Genomic DNA, 16630 nt, shown 5'->3' on the forward strand with positions numbered 1-16630 from the left:
ATTACAAACTGTCCATTTTACAAGCTGAGCTTCACAGGACTTGAGGGTGCCCGATGTCCCTTCTGCCAACTCCTATTCTCGACTCTGTTGTTCTGCTTCTTCTCCTCAGCTCCTAAAGCACCATAAGCAGTGCCATGACCTTGCATCAGGCACCGGGCCTTTTACCAGATAAACCAACTGCCCTGCCACCTGGCTTTTGTGTTACTTATTGCATCCATCTCACCAGAAATGCATTCATATTCTTGCTCTTATCCACTATATTTGTACATTTAATTCAGGCCAGCACATTTATTACATAAAGATTTAGGAATCTCAGCAATGATGTTAACCTGAAAATAATTTTTTTTTTCCCCTTAAAGAAAAGGAAACCTCATAGGCCTCATTAGTTCTGTTTTCCAAATGTCGCATTTGCTATTGCAGCTCTTAGATGCCCATAGAGAATTGACAACTGAATCTGTTTTTAAATAGGAAAGGAAAAATTAGTATATCAGGAACCAAAGGAACAGATGTTGGCGAGTATTTTTCTTTCTAATGAAAACAGCTGTATTGATGTTATCAGTTTCTTTCCCCCTGGTCACACACCAGTGATTGCTTGCATACCATGAGGGGGAGCGGGTGGGCAGGAGAGAAAGCATAAGGTGCATGAGTATTTTTGAATGCTAAAAGGGAAGATAATGTCATCCAGTGTTACTTCTGCAGTTGACAACCTAATGGCTTGTTGAATTAGTGAAGTGATGCTGTTGTTGTTGTTACACAAACAAAATATTTCACCCTTTTAGCTTTGATATGCTAAAATCATATGCTGCCATGATATCTGGCTACATGTAGGAGAACAGCATATTCTGCCCTTCCTTTCAAATAATCTTCCTGTATAAAAGCAGATTCTATTTCTTAACCTCATTATAAGTACATTTCAGAATTTGTTTAATTTCTTCTGGTAATTTGGCTTAATTTACTGTTGTGAAATGATAGCAGGTTTGCCTGGTTTTTTCCCTTTATCAATCTGGAGACATCCTGGCTGGACAAAAAGAAAAGGGAAGGACTCTGCCTTGATGATTTTACTTGGGATATAAATTGTAATGTGGGAAACCAAGAAGGCTGCAGACCATTGGGTGATTGATTGTTAACAAAAATGGGACACTTGCATTTCTCTAATTATTACTAAGTAAGCAGCAGGATTCTATATCCTATCTATGATGTATATGTTATATATGTGTGTTTTTAAAGTCTTTCTCAGCAGGATGAAATGTGCAACCAAGCTATTCTAGGGTGATGAGAATCATCTAAACTACATTATAATATGCAGAATTAAACATGCAGAATTATTTCAGTTTGCTTGAAGAGCTTAATTTGGTACTGGGATGGATTGTGGAAGTTTATTCTAATCTAAGTAATGTAAAAGCTAGAAATGTTTATTATCACCTCAGAGACTGAATAAGCAGCTTTAGAAAATGCATACTGCTTTCCTCAAAATAACAGCTACAGATTAATTATATTTAGCTATGTGAATAAATTAAAGTGCCTTCTTCCTTCCTTCCTTCCTTCCTTCCTTCCTTCCTTCCTTCCTTCCTTGTAGATTTTATGAATGTTCCAACAGTAATGTTGAAGCAAAAAGACACACAGAAGAGAAGCACTTGCTCCCAAAACTATGTCAAAGGCTAAAGTTAGTCCCATTAATTTTGATATGCCTTCTTTAGAGTAGGGGTGTAAAAGAACTTGATGTACTGGAAGCAAACTGGGTGTTCTACTCAATCAGGACTTCATAATGAGGAGAAGCCATAACATTAAAGAAAGGCTACTAGTAGTCTTTTCATCCATCAAAAATCCTCAAATAAGAAATGAAAAGGGAAAAAAAGTGTTTGAAAAAAAGTATGCTATTGAAAATTGTATGAAAAAGCAGTAGTTTTGTTTAAAGGGTGCTTACATATGGGCAGTTGTATTTAAAAGACTGCATGAGTGAAAATTATGTATCAAAAATGAAAATTGGATGATTTGCATTTTTTAAAGTTTGTAGGCAATTTATGTTATTGCATAAATTAGAAGAAAATGGCTAGGAATACTCTGTATGCAGAAATATATTTTGAACAGAGTTTTAATTTTTTAAAATTATTTTTTAATAAAGTGCATAAAAAAATGGGTGACTTTGTTCCCTTTCCAATAAGATGTGTAGAAACTAGAAGTGATTTATCTTAGCAATTACATACTTCTTTTTCACACATTGAAAATGGTTCTTCTAAGTGACTTCGTATGTTCTAACATGTTTTCTTTGGCGAATTATTCTTCTCACATGTACATTTACATTGATGCATATTAGAATCCATAACATACATGTAATTGAGGTGGTGTTCCATTTAATTGAGTTGGATTTATTGTAAGTGGGTAAGCATAGAACTCAGATATATAAAGATCTTATAAACAACTTATTTCATTTCACATCCCTGCATTTAAATTCCAATATTTTTACTTGTTTATAATGTATAAATATATTATTAAATAAACAAACTTGTTGGAAAAAATAGCTATCAGGAGACTGATCTTATAAAATAATGTTACATAACTATATTTCTAAAGACATATGAAAAATAAATTATGGCAGCCTAGAAAAAAGGAAAAGAAGTATAGAAGAGATATTGATATTTTTTTGGACCTCTTCCCAGAGAGCAAATCTTGAAGAAAAAGCCTGCTGGAATCTTAAGAGCTTTCAGTGCAAAAGTATCCAGGTTTCAATCTTCTCCTTGTAAATTGAAATTATGTCATATGACAAGATTTTATAAGTCTCAAGCTACACTGAGAATGAATGAGAAGCATTTTACAAAGGCAGAGAATTCCATTGAACTTGGTAGCAAAATGGGGTATAGTCCTGCTGAATTCAGTGAATATTGCTGGACCGCTGTGAGGCTGTTGAGTTAGCATCAGTTTTCTGCATGCATTATGAAACCTATTGTGGTTCTGAGTGGTTAAGAAATGGCTGTAATTTTTCTCTCACCGGATTGTAAATCTTAACCCATGTTCATGGAACAGCTCTGTGAATAGCTCATCTATGAATAAGAAATATGATACTATGGGCATTTCCCCATTGCTGAGTTAAAATTCTGTACCCTTGTCTTTGGTTGGCAGAAAACTATACTGGCATAAAATTTGCTATCCCATTGCAAATCCCAGTCCTATTTCTTTTGCCTTTGTTTGGGTTGATGTCAAATAGTAGTGGTGTGGTGAAGGGAAAATACCAGCTGCCTTGTACATCAAAGCACCAGAGTATGAGTGCCTGCAGACTCAGTGCCTGCTAAGCATAAAGGCTGCTCTGAAGAAAAGCAGGTGTGGGAGAAGATAGATGCCAGAGGATGACAATGACAAGCCTACAGAGAAATCACCTGCAGGATTACCCTTATGGGTCTGTACCCTTGCATGCTGCCTGACTGGGACTAAGCTCATTGCCCAGGCAGAGGAGAGAGCTGGCTCGTGACCCTGGAAAGCCTTACTCAGAGAGAAGGAAAGAGCCAGAGACTACTTAAGTAAGGAGTGGCTTACATGCTCACAGTTCAGGCTGGAAGGCTTATTGAGACTGTTGTAAATGCAGGAGAAAAATCTCAAAATGCTGCTGCCAGATCCATTTACTTCTTTGGTTAGATATTTGAGTAATATTTTGAGTACTTGATTTGGACTCCAAAGGCTCCAATAAACTTCATCAGGTTCTCTACAGGTTGGTAAGTCCAGTGTTTGCTTTCTGTTACTTGCTAGTCAGCTCCCCACACCAAAGTCCTGTCCACTCCTAACTGCATAATCTGGCCATATTCATTGCCCCAGCATCTGGCCTCCAAAAATCTGCCTCAGTTTTTTTTAAAAAGCTTTATAGTCATTTCCATTTTATACAAATTAATTTTTGTTCAAATGTTATTCAGACAATGAAGTCATTCACTGAATTTGTATAATTAAATTAAGCTGCATAGTTGGCAGAGTTAGATGGAAAACATTCAAAATAAGTTTTTAGTTCTACAAATAATAAATTAATTTTACAATCAAGATAATGATTATTACACATAAAACGATAACAGTGCATTAGACCATAACTGTTGTATAGCTAAAATAATAGATAAATCAAGAAAATTGCAATCTGCTAAATAAAACAATATTATTTTAAGCATTACTGTTTCCTTTCCTTTCCTTTTCACTACTTAAAGTACAACCATAGTACAGTCTCAGTATGTCATTGGTGAACATTTGGATCAACTTTTGAAAAAAAGCATTCTAGACTTGAATGAGGAAAAAGTAGATTGATTTGGGATGTATTTCTTTGTCATGGTTATCTGCTTCCTATTTAGATTTAAAGTATCAGTGGCTACATTTTCAATAGTGTTGAAATGGTCCAGATTTCCTTGAAGAGTGACATAAATTGTAGATTCATCTTTCAGTCCAAATCAAGTTACTGAGCATGACTGGATTGATCTTTCATTGCATGCAAAAACATCATTTGAATGGAAATGTTATATTATTGAGAGTGATAATGTTGTTCAGCATCTGTTTTATTGGAGCTATAAATCACTCCTTCTAATGAAGAAGTAAAATCCTACTTAACTGGTGCAATATTGACAATTACACATTTAGCCTTATCACATTGCAATAAGAGTTTATCTATCTTTACTTGTTTATACTGAAGATGCAGCTAGAAATTGTAGGAACAGAGGAATAAAGGCAATACCAATCCCCCATCAAAAATCCATTACAGTTATGGAAGGGATGGATACATCTATATTTCCATAGATATAGATATATATGACAAGCTACAGTTTCCCAAAAGGTAGGATTAGACCTTTAATTAACTCATCCTGGAGGTGTATGACCCCTAATTAAATTTTATTTCATTTCTTCTGGCAGTAAAATAATTAACTTATTCAAACTAGGCTTCACAACTATGCAAACCAAAAACTGATTAGTACCTAATAATGAAATATGTCAATACAAGCACAAAAGACTTAGAGACAGAAATAATTAACATTTTGTTCCTATGTGAATCTGTCTTATGAGCTATGAGGCTGCATTCCTGAATAGTGAATGTGCTTATCCTATCAGCTACAGCTAATAAAGAGTTTTGTTAAGCTTGAAATAGTGAGTTGGCAATGTCATCTTCATTAGAGGCAAGCAAAATGACACCAGCAGTACATTATCACTTCTCAGTTTTGTTGGCATAGTTTTGCCAGAATCTGAAGCTGAATATGTCTGTTAAATCTGTGTGGATGATGATATAATGTATGTTCAACATTTGAGATCCATGTCATGGAAGAATTTAAGCAATTTGAATATCAATGAATGTTTTAGCATGGAGCTCTTAAGCATAGTAAGAGTATAAACAGTAGTAGCAAATATTTAGCTAGCAAGTAGGTTTCAAGAAAAAGCATTTATTGTATTAGACTGTCAGAGTTACATGCAAGAGGAGTTGGTTAGAAAGACTATTAGAACAAGATGTGAGAGGAATTGGACTTAACTGTTAGAACTTGTGGAAAGTTGTGCTGTTATACAGTACAGGTCAGATCCACTTACCTTTGTCTCTGGATTTTCTTTGAAACCAATCATATTCCTACACAACTGTGATGTTTTCTTGCTCAATTATAAATACAACCTATTGTGTTTGTATCAGGGTCTTGCCTACGGAATGTTTCTAAACATTTCCGTGCTTGACCTGGCTTTGCAAGCTCATCATAAAGTGTTTGGAAACTGAATTACTCTTGTGTCCTGCTTGAGCAGACAAAACAAACCTCACCTTGAGAAGGGGCGTAAAAATTATAAGTCAAGAAGTTTCCTCTTACAGATTTTTCTCTAAAAATGTACACTTTTCAATGTGAAAACTAGAGTGTTTTTGAGTCTGTGGATATGTATATTTTCTTTAAAAATATATAAAATTAATTTTAAAATCATTATTGATATTGTTAATTATAGAAAAGAATACTAAAAGAATGTGTAAGCTGGTGAATTACTAAACAACCCTTGTATGCTGATCCCCAAAATGCAGAACTTTTCTGTATTTTCTGTATTTTACAAGCAATGATACAATGTGACTTGCAGGGTGAGATAAGAATTGTACTCAGTATTTACTTAGATGCATCCACATAGTTTGCAACAGAGAGACAATTTCTGAGTATGATTTTCAGCAACAATAATAAAACAATAAACAGAGATCCTTTGCAGGGGCCATGCTAATCTTATCTGTATCTATCCAATTTTATTGTGCTGAAGCAAGCACATAAGCAGATATTTAATCTTACTGGCCTTGATTATTAGTGGCTCAGAAACATGTACGTACATCTTTGTTTTCATAAAAAAATGTATGTCTTTATAGCTGGACCATTTTTCACTACTAAACATTAAACATTCAGTTTAAGAATCTCATGTTGCACAGTGAGGAAAGGCTTCTGCCTACATTATTGAATTGCTTGTTTAAGAAGTTTAAACAATCTAATATAAAATAAACTTAAATCTAAAAGATTAGGAAAAAATATATAGCCTCTCACTTAGAGCTACAAGAAAAGGTAGTGGTGAACTGTTTCAGAAAGAATTGCTATTGGCAGTGTGCCGGGACTGAAAAAGCTGTGCTTCTAAAGGCCCTGTGTCTCATCATCACCAGCCTTGCTTCCAGAGGTCTGCAGACAGAGTTATTACTGAAAAGGCCTTGAGAGATATAAAGGTCAGGCAGATCCATGTGGATTCAGATGGTCCTTGAAGACCAGATGTCAGACACAGCAGACAATAATGTGGTATATAAACTTACAGTATAAAGTGGCTTTATAAGCAAATGCTCAGTTGTTTAAAATGCTTTGATGTGAACATGTTTTGATCCTAAAACATCCCATTCAAACCACACAATGGTTGTTTCAACCTTCCTGGAAGTGGTCTGATGCTATTCCAAACTTACCAGAAATGTTCTGATCTCAAAACAATCTTACTCAAAAGCAAAGGTTAAAATTCTTTGTTTTGAGACAGGAATGCTTCTGGTAAAGCTGGACCAACATAGGAACACTTCCAGTAATGCTTCTACTAGGGTCAGAATAGTCCAAAATGAGATGCTTAAGGCCAAATGCTTCCACCTGGAAACATTTTCCACACTTTCCACATTTTCCACACTTTCACAAGAGTTCTGCTGAATTTAGAAAACAAGATTGTGCATGACACTGGGTGATTTACAGAAGAGAAGAATTATATTAGTAATGTGCATATGGTTATTTCTTGAAAGATCAAAGTGATTGTCCCTAGATTTAATAAATGGATACCAATGAAAAGACTTCTAATGATTTTTACCCAAGAAATAAAAGTGATACTGATCAGTTTTTTAAAAATTACTGTAGTATCATTAAGATTAGGAGACAAAAAGAAAGAACCAAGTGTGTATTTATTTTTGTACTAGATGAGAATTAGGGCTGTGTGAAGTGCTGATCTCAACATTTGATTTGAATGTTCTTCAAATCAAATATTTGGATTGAATTGCCAAATCAGTTAAGTGAAATAGAACCAGGTACCTTTGAATAAACATGGCAATTGTATGGGCTTGAATATGCATATATACAGTATATTTTTATTGATAAAATGTGTTTATTGTATCAACAAATTGAATCAGACCTTATGCTTTTGTATGCCTCTAATATACCTCTAAAGCACATAGATATAGGATGAACTTATAAAATTGAGAATAAATATGATACTTTGTTAAGACGTGACTATATTGAATAGCCAGATATGCCTGATTTTAATGAAGTGGAAAACAGCATTTAGCATGTTTTTTTTTTAATGGATTGCTTTTTTTCATCATATAGCAATATCACTCTGGTGATCATCAAATGTAATGTTGAGTAAGGGGTAGCAGAGCTATGTAAGCTAGCTGTATATCTCTATGTCATGTCCCTGGCCCTCAAGTCTCTTTCCCTCACTTTCCACTTGTAATTTATTCAAGGAGAGGAGCGTCTTCTCTCCCTCCTTACCTCAGTTATTGATACTGGAACATCTGTGTATTTTCTTGTTTGTCTGTCTTGCTGCCAAACAAAACCTATAGTTCACAAAGTTCCACTGTCAAACATCTGAATCTGTGTATGCACAACTCATTCTGTCCTCCTGGTCTTTCTACATTCTCATAAGCTGCTCCTGGCTTTTCTTCCTAGCCTTCCTCCCCTGGGGTAGAATCTCTGGACTTGATGGGCTCGGTCATTTCTCCACTCCACTCCACATTAATCAGGTGATGTCTTCTCCATCAGCCTGTCTTGTAGCATCTGAAATATGAAACCCCCATTTCTCTGCTTTTCCTTACTCTTTTTATTTCTTGTATCTAAGTCATGTATGTGCCACTTTACTGGTGCATTCTAGCATTTTCTTCCTTTCTGCCTCTGTGCTCTTGGCCTTGTGCTGAGTCATCTGTCTTCCCTAAAAAATCCATGACTTTGGCACAGACTCATCTACTTTCCCCCAGTGAAGTACTTCATCTTGCCACAATATCAATATACATATGAAGGACACCATGTGAAAAGGATTCTGATTTGAACAGGTTGCCCCTTAGCAGTGCAAGATGTGGGGTGCCTATGTCTGTGGTCAGGCTCACTAAATATATGGATGACAGAAGTGTTGGTTAGTAGCTGTTTCATTGGTGATGCATCCCTATTCTTTTCTTAACGTGCAAGCCATACTTGTTTGAAAGCCATTAAATTGATTCTTAAGTTTGAATTCCTGTGGGATAAATATATTCATCATATTTTCTATCTTGCCATCATTTCCTGATTTCAGTACAGTCCCGTGTTTATTCAGTAGGCACCTTTGATGTAATTTATCAAGATGGGAACTTTTGAATATGCTTACCACACTTTTTCTATTATATTTTAATCAATGAAATTCTGTAGGCCAGGGAATATTTTAATATTAATTACAAGATGTTTTCTGCCAAGATAATTGGCAGTGCAGCTGCAAAGCTGACACATTTAGTGATGAGTTTTATCCAAGAGTATTTTAGCATACATTTCTGGAAGCTCTTAATGAAGTCATACAAGACAGAAATGTTATGTCTTTAAAGCCTCCTCACTCAGACAAAGATCTCTTTCTGTTCTATTGGAAAGAGATTAAACCCAAACATTAACGGAAATTAATTTAGATTTAAATTAGATTAGTTTATTTTAGTGGTGTCTAATGGGATCCAAGGGAAACTACAATTCCATGATCCTTGACTTGAAAATATTCCCTTGTTCATACTGGAAAACTTTTCAGTAAAATAAATAAATAAATTTGATTGACATGGATATATTTTCTTGATGGGTAAAATGAGGTGATCTTGCAGTGAAGCCCAGGTCAGTCTCTCCTGCACATTGTTTCTACCCTGAAATCCTGCCCCTAGTTTGTCCCCCGTTAAAAGCATCTTCACTTCCGGCTGACAAACAGGATGTCGCAATCAATCTGTACTCTGCCCACTAAGCTGCTACAGCTCCCAGAATAACCAAAATCACCTCCATTTGAACAAAGGAAATGAAAGCAATTTTATTTACTACTGTAGTCTACTACTTCCCATCTTTTTATTCAATGTCCTTACAGATCAGTTGTTAGTTGGTTGATGGGATAACGTTGGGACTCAGTCATTTGAATGACTCTCAGCTTAGTCATTTCAGCAGCCCTTGTGCCTATTAAGAGTTAAATGTTTTAACTTTCTGAGACATCTTCCCATTTGTTGAAAATAAGATCTCCCCTCCCTCAAATTTTGGAATTCCTACCTAGGGGTGAATCCAGCTGCACAACTAATACATTTTGCAGTCAGCACAATTTTCCTCAGACATTGCGTCTCAAAAATTGAGAAGAAACAGAAACAGTATTGTAATAGCAATGCTAATCGGGTGCTGAAAAATAATTAAATTTCCACAATTTCTATATAGGAAAATATATATGTACAAAAAGTTGTATGTTGTGAATTCTGGCATCTCAACAGGTAATGGAAACAATTCCTGCCTTGGAATGTTGCAAAATATACTGAGGCAGGAGGCAATTAAATAGCCTATTTAATAGCCTATCAGCCTATTTAATTTATATAACATTTAATAGACTATTAGTATTAATAAACACACGTTAAAGCACATGAAAGACATGAATACTATTTTCACCCTGTGAACCTAATAGTGCAACCTGATGCATGTTTACTCAAAGAAAATAAACAGGTAAATGTAGGATTGCATCCTAAATCTACATGTGATCTGAAAGGATGTAAATGAAAAATTGCTTGGATGTATTACAAACTGCACAGCAAGCATGTTTTCAGGTAGATGTAAATAGAAATTACTACCAGGAAGTTGACAGCTGTGAAGTTTAAGAATTTGCATTTTCAGACAGACACTTAGAAAGTAATTTCCCCTCGGGAATATGAAACAATGAATCAAAGTACCGTGATTCCAAAGCAGTTTGCTGAGCTAAAGAAGTTTCTTCACAACCAATTTACTGTTTACAAATATGCAAAAGAAGTAACCAAATGACAATTAACAAAAAATTTACACAGACTTCACTTTTAGACGCTTGTTCAATTCTTCTAGCAGTTTTATTCGTCTGCAGTATTGTTGAGCTATTCTTTAAGGAGGCAATTATTTTTCTTGATATTAATTACGTCTGAATAGGCTTTGAGGTAGGCTATTATTAAATGTAGAGGGGTGTCTCTTTCTTAAATTCACTGGCTTTTAATAAGTCATGTTGTCTTAAATAGGAGGGAGGATGATAGACTACTTGATTTTAAGGCTGTGAGTCCAAATAATCATTCTGGTGATATATAAGGGCTAGGAACTATTCAGAAATGAACATGATGAAAAAAGACTTATTTCTCAGTTCATATACTTTGTGGCAGAGACCTAGTTTGGTCTAGTGGTTAAGACACCAGACAGAGACTATGAGTTCTAGTCCTGCCTTACACACAAAGCCAGCTGGGTGACCTTAGGCCAGTCACTCCCTCTCAGCCCTAGGAAGCAGGCAGTGGTAAACCCCTTCTGAAATATTGTCAAGAAAACTGCTGGGACTTGTTCAGGCAGTCTTCAGAAGCCAACACTGACTTGAAGGCTCTCTCTCTCTCTCACACACACACACAACACTTTCTGGCAGTGTTTTATTAATCAGGAAGACTGTCAAAATATATGAAAGCTAAGGATATTCTCATTTTAGGTATCATTGCAGAATAAATGGATATCTTGCCTAACTGAGCTTTAACACTCAGATAGAAGAGCTAATTTAGTTCATTTAATCTACATTCAAGAAAAAGAGAATCAAATAACATAAACTCCATTAAAATAGATTAGTCACATAAGTAGTATTGTTGGAGATGGAATTCAGCAGGAGCCTTTGTTAGAGGTTCTGCTCTTGAACATATGCAGAGTCCTAAAAAAATATGAAATAGCAGAAGGTCCCATTTTTTAAAAAAATGTTCATAATATACTTGCCTTGAATGCAGAATATAGATTTGCTTTAGCAATCAGTGACTGATTACAAACGTTCCTTATATTTGAACTAAAACTACAGCACATAGGATAGAAAAGCCTAACTTCTACTGAAGGTGTGTCTTGAAGAAGTGAGAGATGGGAAGGCCCTTTTTGCTTCTTTAAGTCAAAGATTCATTTAACTAACAATAGACTGGGAGACAGACAGACACAAGTCCAATTTGAAGACCCTGCCATTTAAGTATCTCTTACCAGTTAATCTAGCAGTCAAAACGGCTCATAGATACATATAATCTCCAAATATTTTTTAAAAAATCTTTTTTTTAAATTAAGTAACTTTCATTACCTAAGACTATCTATTTAAGAAGGTTTCCAGACATCCTTTATAGTCAGCCTATAATATTTTCCATCCCCTGAGTTTTGTGATGTAGAAGGCATACAGTATGTAAACATATTCCTCCATCCCTTGGCATTTTCTAAATGAAAAAGAAAAAAACTATGTTTTACTTTGACATCCACAACAATACTTTGGGAACCTCATCCATGCTTCTGTAGCTCATTCGGATAGTGTGTTTTCTATGGGAAGAATTTCTTGTTACACCCCTGCCTCCCTGTATCTGAACTTATCTTCAGGGCACTACCACTATCTACAATTACTCTTACCCCTCTTTCCTGGATGATTATCAGGTTGTTGATGAACCATACAGTGTTACAGCATTTACACCCACTCCTAACACCCCTTAAATGAGGTTTTGCAGTATAGGTTGAACATCACACAGTTGTGTTTGTGAACAATGAAATGTCTTCTGTAGGCAGGGTGAATGCTATATCATCATGACTATGGAGCCACTGGGCCATTTACAGTTTTTAGAATCGTTTTTCTATCTTTCCCTCAGTGGCCTTTAACTATAAAATAATTGCAGATGGGGAATGGGAAATGGAGAATGCTAGGATTTTTTTTCTTTTTATGGAAGGAAGATGAAAAGATTGTTCTTAATTCATGACTCATGCAAGCTCAGGTGCAATAGGAGTGGGAGCAAAGGGCATTCAGCTGTTGGCCAGTTTAATGGCAGCAAGAATAAACGATGATTGATGTTCTCTGCAAACTTTAGATTTTAAATAAATAGATGAGTTCCTGATTACTGTGCTGAATATCACCACTGCTTTATTTATTTATTTTTTTAAAAAAGTAATTACAACAAAGTGTTCCAATTTCTCTATGTGTTGTAAAAGCCTTGCAAATGTATGGGCTCAACATTTGGAAAGGTAATAAGAGATTCTAAAATTACATGGTAGAGAAATTTTAAAAATTAAAGATTGGAACTTAACACTGATTGAATTAATTGCTCTCAAAAGTTGAAGATCGGTGCAAAGCAACTGAGTGAGGACAAAATACCTGCAAATCTGTTCATTGTGTCTGGGTTCCCACCTCCCACCCCCCAATGTCAAATGTAGAAGGATTAAATTAGGGACACAGTAGGTGGAGAAAGTACTTAACAATTTTCTTCCTACTGAGTTCCCAATGAAATACCTGCTATTAGCGTTAGGTTTCACATCATGATTTTCATCAGAATGATGATGAGAGAAGGTTTAATATCCCTGTCCCATCATGGTAACAAATCTGATTTCCTCCCAGCTGCTATTTAAAAAAGAAACAAACCTAGAAATGATAAATGCATCTATAAAATATGCTGCACCAAATATAAACTTTGGCTGTAATCTTATATAACTTTGCCAAGAGAGAAGTTTCATTACACTAAGAGTGGCTTATTTGTTGTTTATTTATTAAATTAATAAACAACTACATCTCAGCAATTTTTGATAGTTTATAAAATTGAAACACAGTTTAATCAACTTAAGTATCCATGGTTTGTGTGTGAATCTCTATCTCTATCATCTCTATCTCTTACAATAAGTATGTATAATTACATACTTTTGCTCTCCAGCAAAAAACAAATCTGGAAAGTTACTATATATGAGGCAAATCTCACTTTCAGAGGGAGGCTAATTCTAAGAACCAGCACAATCTCTGAGAAACAACACTTCTTGCTTTCAGTCTCCCTTACCTTTTGAAAACAGGTTTTGAAAGCAGCTTCTCCCAGGATAAGATTCTCAGACAAGTTGCCTTTAGTTGAAGAAGGTAGTTATGAATGTACCTAGTGCCATGCCACACGTGACTTATAGATTAAAACCAAAAAATTGATTTGCATCAGGAATGTATTGGCAACAAATGAATGGCCCTCAAGTTCACATAATATCATTGGTGATTATGTACCACAAAGGCCATCACACTCTGAACCAACTCTAGTTTCTGGATTGTCTTCAGAGAAAGCCCAAGGTTGAACATGCTATGGTAGTACAAGCAAGTTGTGATGAGAACATGAGTCATTTTAGTAACATCCTCCTGCCCCAGGTAGGATTGCAATGAGTGCACCAGCCATAGCTGGGCAAAGCCCATCCTGGCCATGGCTTTCACCTGCCCATACAGCAGCAGCCATGAATCCAGAAGGACATCCATGTTACAGATCTGTGTAGTGCTTCCTGTTTAAGAGAGATTACCACAACAGAGAACTACGGTTAACAGATAGCAATTCCAACTTGCTTGGGTTCAGATTTAGCTTGTTTTGTCTTATCTAGTCCCCATCTCCATGCACTGGGACAAAAACGTCTACAGCATCTTCAGCTGGGCCCAGGATAATGATATATAATTGGTTATCATCAGCATATGGATGGTATCTCAGCCTGTACTGATGAATGACTTACACCATACCTTCATATGTATATTGAAAAGTGGGGGAAGCAAAATAGTGGACACTCCAGAAGGAGTGATTGATGGTGTTGAAGGCTGGTGTTATCTAACAGGATCAGCAAGAGTATTCTACCCCATCCAGGTTATAACACAGATATCAAACACACCAACAAATGCTTTTACATTCCCATATACAGCCCTGATTGAAAATGGTTTAGATAACCCACTTCTTCTAGGGTGCTCTGCAGCTGTATACAGTCCTGATTGAAAATGGTTTAGATAACCCACTTCTTCTAGGGTGTTCTGCAGCTGTATCCCACTATCCACTCAGCAATCTTCCCTAAAAAGGGTTCCTTACGGAACTTCTGTGTTGGCTTCAGGGGGTGGGGTATAAGAAGGGAGTAAATGATTGCTCTGTTGTTTATTCTATTGCAAAAAATAATTGATAACAAAACATTGATCACATTTTTCCAGATTTTTCTATGCAACCTCCTTTTCATATATTTTATTGGACTGAACCTGAATGACTTTATGGTACAAAATGGTCAAAGCTACCAGGCTGGAAATTTATCCACTTATCCCTTCCTAGGAGGCAATTCATTACCCAAAACAAGGTGGTAGCCAACAGCCCACAGAAATAGAGAGGGAGGATAAGTAAATATATTTCATCTTCCTTCTTGCTATGATGTAGACTCTCTTGTGAGCTTGTACACATGTTCAATCAGAATCACTTTTAGACTTTTTACACCAACGTGCCAGGTATTGCACCTGTTCTTTCATCTCCCAGAGCTCCTTGGTAAACCAAGGTGTGCTCCAGGATTGGCAAAAAGAGAGTAACTACTGGGGATAATCTGTTGCCATAGGATGATCCAGATGGGAAGTGACCAAGGCATGAGTGATTGTGAGCAAGGCCTCCTGATCCAAGAATGTGTACAGTTGGTGCACAAGATGGATCTGTGCAAAGCCCTTGTGCAGGAGCCATGAGTCCAGGAGGACCTCAAAATTGCACACTAGTTCTGTGCTGGGGAATGCTACCCCACATCAAGAATCAAAGATGGATCTGGATTAGGGGGAGGGGGACCCAAGCCATTAGATAAGGCTTGGTTGTTTCTTCTCAAGGCTGTCTACCAGCTTAGAAGTTCATGTCACTTCTTGGCCAATTAGCTTAACATTACATCTGTGGGATTTTTTTTTTTTTTTTTTTACTTGAAACTAATGGTTTGATTCTGAGATCACCAAACATGACTTGCAATAATTTGGGGGAAAAAAATAAACTCTGTAAATGTCCTCATTTCAACTAATGTAAGTGGAGTAGTTGGAGTCTTAAATTTAATCAAGATTCTACTGCCATCAAAGGATCTAGGGAGTCATTCTACTGTTGCTGCATCAATTTGAGATAGTGGAGCATTCAGCACTTAGCTGAAAAAGATAATAATTGACTAACAAGAAAGTAATCTATGCTCATTAATGATGTCGGAATGATGGAAAACATTATTTGAGATATTTAAATATCATAATAAATAAATTTTATTTATTTATCATATTTCTAGGCCACCAACTCCAAAACAACTCTGGGCAGCTTCACAAGATTAAAGAGACAGTATCATGCATTAGACAGCACAAAACAATATAAAAACAGAATTGGAGTATGAAGGGAACCACCAAAACATAATATATCTCAGTGTCATCCCTGACTGAAGGGGACCTGCCCAAACCATGTATCTCAAGGGGAGGACACAGGTTTTTAAAGAAGGTGGGTAAGGTGGGTAAGGTCGGGGCCAGAAGGTGGGTAAGGTGGGGACCATAAGGATCTTGAGGGAATGCTGTTCGAAAGGTCAGGTGCAATGACAGGAAAGGTCTGCTTTCTGAGCATCATTAGATAGCCTTATGTAATTGACAGGACCTAAAGTAAACTTATCGGAGTGAATAGGATGAACAGATATTACTTCAGCTATCTGACACTGATTAAAAACTGATTTGGCATATCAAGTTTCTCATTAATAGCTATTAGTTTTTTAAAAAAATCTTGGAATTGTCTTACACATATTTGGACTTCGAGTGGCATGAAGGTGTAAGCAACTGCCCATTTGCTCCCTCTCCTCTTTTTAACAATTGCTTCAATTGGACTGATACTGTGATGAGCCACCTTATAGTTTTTTAAATTTATAAAATGCACTTTGGTTCCTCAGAGAAGAAGTGCAGATCTAATTATGCCTCATAAAATGAAGACTAAAAAGGTTTTTGCTTCTTCAGCGACGAGTATGTTCCTAGCCCCCTCCTCTATAGAAGAAGAGGTAAGAAAAGGTAAAACCTTAAGATGAAACTGTTTCTACAGTTGAGATTCTCAATGTACAAGCAGAAAAGCCTTCTGTATCTTCTAATACAACCCATGTGGGGGCTGTGGCTCTTTTAAAGGAAGAACCAACTTTACATAGCATGGCATAGGGACCAATTATCT

General features: G+C 36.2%; 1 pseudogene; it reads right to left on the reverse strand.

Moving 5' to 3' along the window:
- Positions 1-6144: 6144 nt before the first annotated feature.
- Positions 6145-6235, reverse strand: LOC112542169 (U6 spliceosomal RNA; annotated as a pseudogene).
- Between the last annotated feature and the right edge of the window lie 10395 nt (positions 6236-16630).

This window comes from Python bivittatus, unplaced genomic scaffold (assembly GCF_059951505.1).
Source record: "Python bivittatus isolate LINGU-HERP-01145 unplaced genomic scaffold, Pbiv_v1 ctg000070_np1212, whole genome shotgun sequence".
Lineage (NCBI taxonomy): Eukaryota > Metazoa > Chordata > Lepidosauria > Squamata > Pythonidae > Python > Python bivittatus.